A 7,803-nucleotide genomic window follows, 5' to 3' on the forward strand; every position below is an offset into this window, starting at 1 on the left:
TATTATACTATATACCATTATGTTCCGTCCCCCAGGACGATGGTTTACCTTACCTATTGGTCGTTTGTTTGTTTTCCCTCCTTTGCATCTTGTTTCAGCCTCTGGCTGCAAAGCCCAGGAAAAGTGGCTTGGAATCTGCAAAAGCTGGCTGCAGTTTTCTTTGCAGTGATTGGTCAAAGAGTGCAACATCTTAGGACCGCCCTTTTTACCAGGGTCTAGTCTCCATTTTGGAGCTTCATTCTGGCTATAGTTTTCCAACGTGCTGGAGCTGTGCAAGGCTAACTGGGACAAATCATCCTCAAAACCAGGCCAATCTAAGCCTATCCAAATTAGATAAGTATTGAATTATATTGATCTGGAATAGGAAATCTAGTTATAGGAGCAGGGTTATTCTGTCGCTTCTAGAACTAATCTTTGCTGTAAAGATAGGGAAGGAAAGAGTTTCTCCTTCTAATATAGGCAGCGTGATTAGGGTATAGTGGTTTTATAATCACCTTTGCTTTCTGGAACCAGGGATAATTCTGTACCTAAAACCTATAGAAATTTGTTTCATTTTCTGCAACTTTAAGATCTGTGCCAGGTTTACAACCTTGTATGAATAAACATCCTTTTTGAAGTTATCCAGACTCAGTCGTTCAATATCTATAGGACAGCTTATAGGGATTTGCAGTTCGCCCGGATAAAGGACAGCACGTTTCAGTTTTATAGTTTTTTATTGTCCGGCGGACGGCACAGTTTTGAGGTAGATCAGCGGTTTTTCCGCTTCAGCTAGCTTGCACGGCTTTATAGTTTTTTATAGTTTAGGAAGTTTTAGTATAGGCTGCGGCTTTTCCGCCTGAGCTCAGTCTGCATACCTAAAGACTCTACCAGCGTCTGAGGCAGTGGAGCCCGCTCTCAGACCTGAAGGAGTCAATTAGTGGGGCTCTATTTCCTTGCTATTTGGCTCGCGTGTGCGCACGTGGCCCAGTGGCTTTCTGGGTTTGCACAGGCTGTGCAGTTCCCAGCAACGTCCAGGGCTCCCTCGGCGGTAGACCTCGAGCCGCGGAGCACCAGCGACAGTTCTTTGGCTGGCTCTGAGGCGTGAAGCCCACCAGAACCAGGCTAGAACCTGGACAGGCCTGGCAACGCTGCTGCGAGTTCGGCCGGAGCACTCGGCCGGCTTCGACCTGCCTCATCGTCCTGCGGTGGTGACCTGCCTCATGGTCCGGCGGTGGTGACCTGCCTCATCGTCCTGCGGTGGTGACCTGCCTCATCGCCTGGCGGTGGTGACCTGCCTCATCGTCCTGCGGTGGTGACCTGCCTCATCGTCCTGCGGTGGTGACCTGCCTCATCGTCCTGCGGTGGTGACCTGCCTCATCGTCCTGCGGTGGTGACCTGCCTCATCGTCCTGCGGTGGTGACCTGCCTCATCGTCCTGCGGTGGTGACCTGCCTCATCGTCCTGCGGTGGTGACCTGCTTCATCGTCCTGCGGTGGTGACCTGTTTCATCGACCTGCGGTGGTGACCTCCCTTCACAGCGGGGAGGAGGCGTCTCTTCTCTCCTCCTTTCCAAAGCCAGCCTCGGTGCTCCTTCGGCGGCAGGCCTCGAGCCGCAGAGCACGAGGTGCTTGAAAATTTGGCGAAGTCGCCATTTTGGCAGTTTACGTCACTCGGGCAAGGGAGGTAACAAGTGGCAAGTTGCTGTCAGTTGGCATTTTGCAACTTGCCCACCAAAGTTTGGCGCCAAAGGTCACAATCTTTGTAAAGTATAGTTACTTAGTGATATATACTGCTATGGTTAAGTGTTGTGCATTGTGTTATATGTTGTATTTGCTTTTGTTGTAAATTTACTTGCTATTAAGAATACATAATGTCTATGCAATTTCAAGATGATACAGATGGCGTACCTCCTTCTGAGGCTGAAAGTAGGAATGAAAGGCCCCAAAGGATAAAGCACCCTTCAGCCAAGATGCTAGCCCATCTAATAGATGAAAAGGAGCTCCTCCATGTGAGGTTAGGTTCGGCATGGGAGCGAATTGTAACATTAATGGACAGAATAGAGAGCTTGGGTATCACAAGGGTGCCAGCCATATTACAGACAGACCTCGAAGAAGCCTTCGGTCTTTGGAGGGGTTTAGTGTCTAAGATAGTCCAGGTCCTCGAGCGCATTAACGCCAAGGATTCAGAGTTAGAAATAGGGAGTGTTTTAGCTGACACTAATGAGAAAGAAAATAGGGTGAGGGCAATCCTAGCTTCCTTATGCAGCCATGAGACCAATCTTTTGAAATCACCTGCTGTGGCACTTAGTCTTAAGTCCAACCGCTCTAGCCAGGTATCTAAACTAAGGGAGCGTGCATCGTCTAAACACAGCCACTCTAGCAAGTCTTCTGCTGCTGGGAGTGCCATCTCTTCCCTAGCTGCCTTGCACATTAAGGAGGCTGCACGTCTGGAGCTAAAGAGCAAAGTAGCGGGGGCGGAGGCTGATGCTAAGGCAGCTGATCTCACCCTTCCCTTTAAAGAAGAAGAGCAACGACTGCAAATAGAACAGGCCCGTAGACAAAGCGAAATGCAAATGGAACAGGCCCGTAGACAAAGCGAAATGCAAATGGAACAGGCCCAAAGACAAAGCGAAATGCAAATGGAACAGGCCCGTAGACAAAGCGAAATGCAAATAGAACAGGCTCGTATAGAGATGCTTAGAATAAAGATGGATGCCGCAGCCAAAAGGGTAAGGGCTGAGACTTTGGCCAAGGCCCTAATTGAGCCACTCACAGAAGAAAATGTAAGCCAGTTACCAATACAGGACCCTTCTGCCAAAGTGTTTGCGCACCTTGGCAGCATGTACAGCCAGTTTTCGGATGAGGAACAGGGAGACTTCTCTCCTTACCCAGAGCAGGGCCCCAAAGTCACTTTTGAGTTTCCTGCAGAGCAGAGCGTCATAGCGGGGAGCTCACCCTTGCTCGAGCTACCTGTGCCTCCTGCTAAAACCCTAGGTCAGTCAATCAGGGCCTCAAGGCCGAGCGCTAGTTGGCCCCTACAGACAGCTGCACAGGGAACCATCGATTCGTCAGTGGTCGATGTCATCCCTCCAAGAGGCCAAAGGTTGACGCAAGGTACACGGTGGGAGTCCACTCCACAACAGCAAACTCCTCAATTGTTCCCTTCGACGCCGGAGTCCCAGCTTGTCTCCATCATCAGAAGTCCCAGAAGAGATCTTAAGGACAAGGGTGTCGAAAAGTTTTCGGACAAGCCTGAGGAATTTCTTCTCTGGAAGGCCACCTTCCAGAGAGCAATCAGAGACTTAAAGTTATTGCCTGAGGAAGAACTGACTCTTCTGGCTGCATGGTTGGGCCCAGCCTCATCCTCACAAGTTAAGAAGATCTACGCAGCCCACGTAGCCGATCCCGACAAAGCCCTGGAAAAGGCCTGGGCCAGGTTGCAGCAGAGGTATGGGGCCAGCACAGAGATTGAAGCATCTCTTATGGACAAGCTCCAAAGGTTCCCAGCTTTGAAACTCAAAGACTTCAAACTCTTGTGGGACCTCAGCGATCTCCTTACGGAATTAGAGTCGGCCAAGGAGAATCCAGAACTGCCCGGTTTGAAGTGCCTCGATCAGCACCTGTCCCAGAGGCAGATCTTGACCAAGCTGCCCTTCACTTTGCAAGAACGCTGGGGACAGGAGGTCTTCAACTACAAGGAGGCCCACTCCCAGGCATACCCTCCATTTTCTCATTTGGTCCAGTTCATCACCAGGGCGGCCAGAGAAAGGAATGATCCGCAGACGGGCCTCCCCACCTTATACCAAGGGACCCAGCCAGAGAAGGCACCTAAAGTGGAGAAAAAACCATCCAGAGAGGCCAAAAGACCGGTTAGTGTTAAGGCTGTTGAAACTCAGCACAGGGCCAACGAATCCAAGTCAGAGGTGAAGGAGGTGCTCTGCCCCATTCACCAAAGGCCTCACAGTTTGGCCAACTGCCGGGAATTTGGCAAGAAGCCTTATAAAGAAAGACAACAGATTGTACAGAAGCTGGGCATATGTTTTAGGTGCTGTGGAGCAACTCTTCACTTTGCATCCAACTGCAAAGAGGACGTCAAATGCGCAAGGTGTAACAGCCTTAAGCATTGCACCGCGATGCACAACTCTGACGCTGTCTCCCGCGCCAAAGGGGACACGTCTTCCAAAGAAGGGTCATCTACTGAAGCCACCAACATGCAGACCGCGTCACGGATGCAGGAGGATGCTCCATCGGTCGCCTGTACTGAACTATGCTCTGACGTGCACCAGTTCAGAGTCTGCCATCCCATCTGCCTAGCAGATGTATATCCAGCCAGAAGACCTTGGCTTAAAAAGAGACTTTACGTGGCTTTGGATTCACAAAGCGACGCCTCCCTGGCGACTCCAGAGTTTTTCCAACTGTTTGACATAAAAACCCAGACGGTCGACTACACCATGTCCACCTGTGTAGGGAAGAAGAAGTTGCAGGGTCGCATAGCATCCGGCTTTGTTGTCTCCTCTTGTGACCAAAAGAGACTGTTCGAGTTACCAGACCTCATTGAGTGTTCCTCTATTCCCCGGAACAAAAGGCAGATTGTCACCAGAGAAGTCGTGGAAGCCCATCCTCACTTGCGAAAGCTGAAGAACGCCTTACCTGCTTTCCGTCCAGATGTGGACATTGCCCTTTTGCTTGGCTCGGACTGCCCGAGCTTGTTCTGTGTGAACGACCAAGTTAAAGGACCTCCAGGTGCACCTATCGCACAACAATTGCCATTAGGCTGGACAGTCATAGGCCCAGTGTGCATAAACAAGATGCACCCACCATCGTCGTTGGACTCCAATCAAGCACAGGCGCTTAAAGGTGGACGTCCTACACTTGTGCGCAGTTGCCTAAGTCATATCTCGGTCTACTGCCAAGCAATAACTCCAGAGTATTCCTCCATCTTCAAAGTCTCTGAGAGAGACGAAGCCACAGCGCTCTCGAAAGATAAGCAAAGGTTTTCGGACATTATGAATGCTCAAGTCTCACGAAGTGCAGAGGTGAAAGCCTGCAAATCAACCACAGAAATCAAGATGGGCCAAAGATCTTGCCTGGAACCACACCGTTTTGAACGTTTTTCGGAGTGGCACAGTCTTCTTAGAGCAGTTGCTAGGCTTATACATCGCTTAGTCTGCAAAGATAGTCAGCCTTTGCAAGTTCAGGACATGTTGAAGGCTAAGGGAGTAATATTCAGGTCAGTTCAGAGGCATGAGTTTAGTCTAGAAATAGCCAGGTTAGAACAAGGGCTTGACACCCCCAGTCGGAGTTTCTTGCGTGAGTTAAACCCATTTCTAGGCAAGGAGGGTATTTTGAGAGTTGGAGGAAGGTTAGCCAAAGCTAAACTCAAGGCGTGCATAAAAAACCCCATCATCATACCCCCTAATAGTCACACTGCATTGCTGCTCGTTCGGCATCACCATGAAAGGATCCATCATCAGGGTAGAACTCTGACTGAGGCGACCCTTAGAAATGAAGGCCTGTGGGTGGTAAATGCTAAAAGTTTGGTCAGCAGTGTTATTTTTAAGTGTGTCAAATGTCGGCGACTCAGACGTAACTGTCAAAGTCAGTTAATGGCAGAACTACCTCAGGATAGGACTTTGACAGACCCACCCCTTTCCCATGTGGGAATCGATGTGTTTGGTCCTTGGGAGGTTGTCACTAGGAAAACCAGGGGTGGTGTTGTAAATAACAAAAGATGTGCGGTTTTGTTTACTTGTTTGTCAGTACGAGCTGTCCATATAGAGGTTGCAGAGGGAATGGACACTTCATCATTCATAAACGCATTGAAAAGGTTCATAGCCCTCAGTGGGCCAATTAAGTCAATTCGATCGGACTGTGGCACCAATTTTGCATGTGCAGACCTTAGCCAACCACTTCTGGAAGAGGTGGAAGGCCGAATACTTAAGCCAGCTTCCAACCAGAAGACTCTGGCAAACCCCAGAGGACAATTTCAAGGTGGGAAACCTTGTGTTGCTAAAGGACAAAGACTTGCCCCGCTATGCCTGGCCTATGGGCATTATACTAAAGACCTTTCCTTGCCCTGACGGTAAGGTTAGAAAAGTTCAGGTAAAGACTCATAGTAAGGACAAAATGTCTGTCCTGGACAGACCAACCAGCAATTTCGTGTTGCCTGTCCAAAGTGTGTAAGTTTTATACTGTTTTATTGTTGTGTATACAAAGGTGTTTGTATGTTTTTGATTGGTAAATTCCCACATCCTGGGAATTTAGCGGGGAGTGTTCCGTCCCCCAGGACGATGGTTTACCTTACCTATTGGTCGTTTGTTTGTTTTCCCTCCTTTGCATCTTGTTTCAGCCTCTGGCTGCAAAGCCCAGGAAAAGTGGCTTGGAATCTGCAAAAGCTGGCTGCAGTTTTCTTTGCAGTGATTGGTCAAAGAGTGCAACATCTTAGGACCGCCCTTTTTACCAGGGTCTAGTCTCCATTTTGGAGCTTCATTCTGGCTATAGTTTTCCAACGTGCTGGAGCTGTGCAAGGCTAACTGGGACAAATCATCCTCAAAACCAGGCCAATCTAAGCCTATCCAAATTAGATAAGTATTGAATTATATTGATCTGGAATAGGAAATCTAGTTATAGGAGCAGGGTTATTCTGTCGCTTCTAGAACTAATCTTTGCTGTAAAGATAGGGAAGGAAAGAGTTTCTCCTTCTAATATAGGCAGCGTGATTAGGGTATAGTGGTTTTATAATCACCTTTGCTTTCTGGAACCAGGGATAATTCTGTACCTAAAACCTATAGAAATTTGTTTCATTTTCTGCAACTTTAAGATCTGTGCCAGGTTTACAACCTTGTATGAATAAACATCCTTTTTGAAGTTATCCAGACTCAGTCGTTCAATATCTATAGGACAGCTTATAGGGATTTGCAGTTCGCCCGGATAAAGGACAGCACGTTTCAGTTTTATAGTTTTTTATTGTCCGGCGGACGGCACACATCATACGTTCAGAGATTTTGATAGTTTTTGAATATTGATTAAAATCTTGGAAAACTCTGACTAGGATCCAAAATGATTAAACTGAGACTTCCGTATTTTAGACATACTGTGAGCAAAACAAGGCTCTATTTGAAAAGCAATAATGCTTGGTAACATAGACAGTAATAAGAAAGGAAGAAAATAAGGAGAGTGCTAAAAGGCCTATGCCTAATGAACAGCCAGAACTTTACTAAGTTCTGGCTGGAAGACAACTTCAAATTTATAAAAGCTGTTTTATATTCCACTGACTTAGTGGGTTGGATGGTGGTTAGGTGTGCACCTTATTGTAAAAGAAAATTGCTGCTTGTGGTGGTGGTGGGGGGGGTGGGGGTTCTGGGGATTCAGAATCAGTCAATATATTTCTCAACTCTGCTTTAGATTAGCTTCCTAAACTACTACTCCATGTATGTGGTGTACACTACACCTAGCTTCTAACTATAGTGTATTAAATAGATAAAACCTGTTAGAGCAATTTTTGATCTTTCTAGATGGGCTGGAACATGAATAATTTCTATGACAGCTGAAGGCAGAAAAATAAAGTCATTGAGCATGCCCCAAACTTTGTAAGATTTATGCCTGTAGGTTATACAAAGAGAAATTGAGTTTGTTTAAAAAAACAAAACCCCTAAAACATCTGTTTCTTCTAACAGGCATCTGATTTCTCTTTACTAGGGCAGTGGATCTTTTATGGTAGCTATCTCTCCTATTTTTCTGCTTTACTGAATTACATACACATTTTTAAACAAACCATTGAAACAAGCCATAAACAATGTTTTCTGGTACAGGATACTTGCAAATAA

This window comes from Anolis carolinensis, chromosome 4 (assembly GCF_035594765.1).
Source record: "Anolis carolinensis isolate JA03-04 chromosome 4, rAnoCar3.1.pri, whole genome shotgun sequence".
NCBI classification, from domain to species: domain Eukaryota; kingdom Metazoa; phylum Chordata; class Lepidosauria; order Squamata; family Dactyloidae; genus Anolis; species Anolis carolinensis.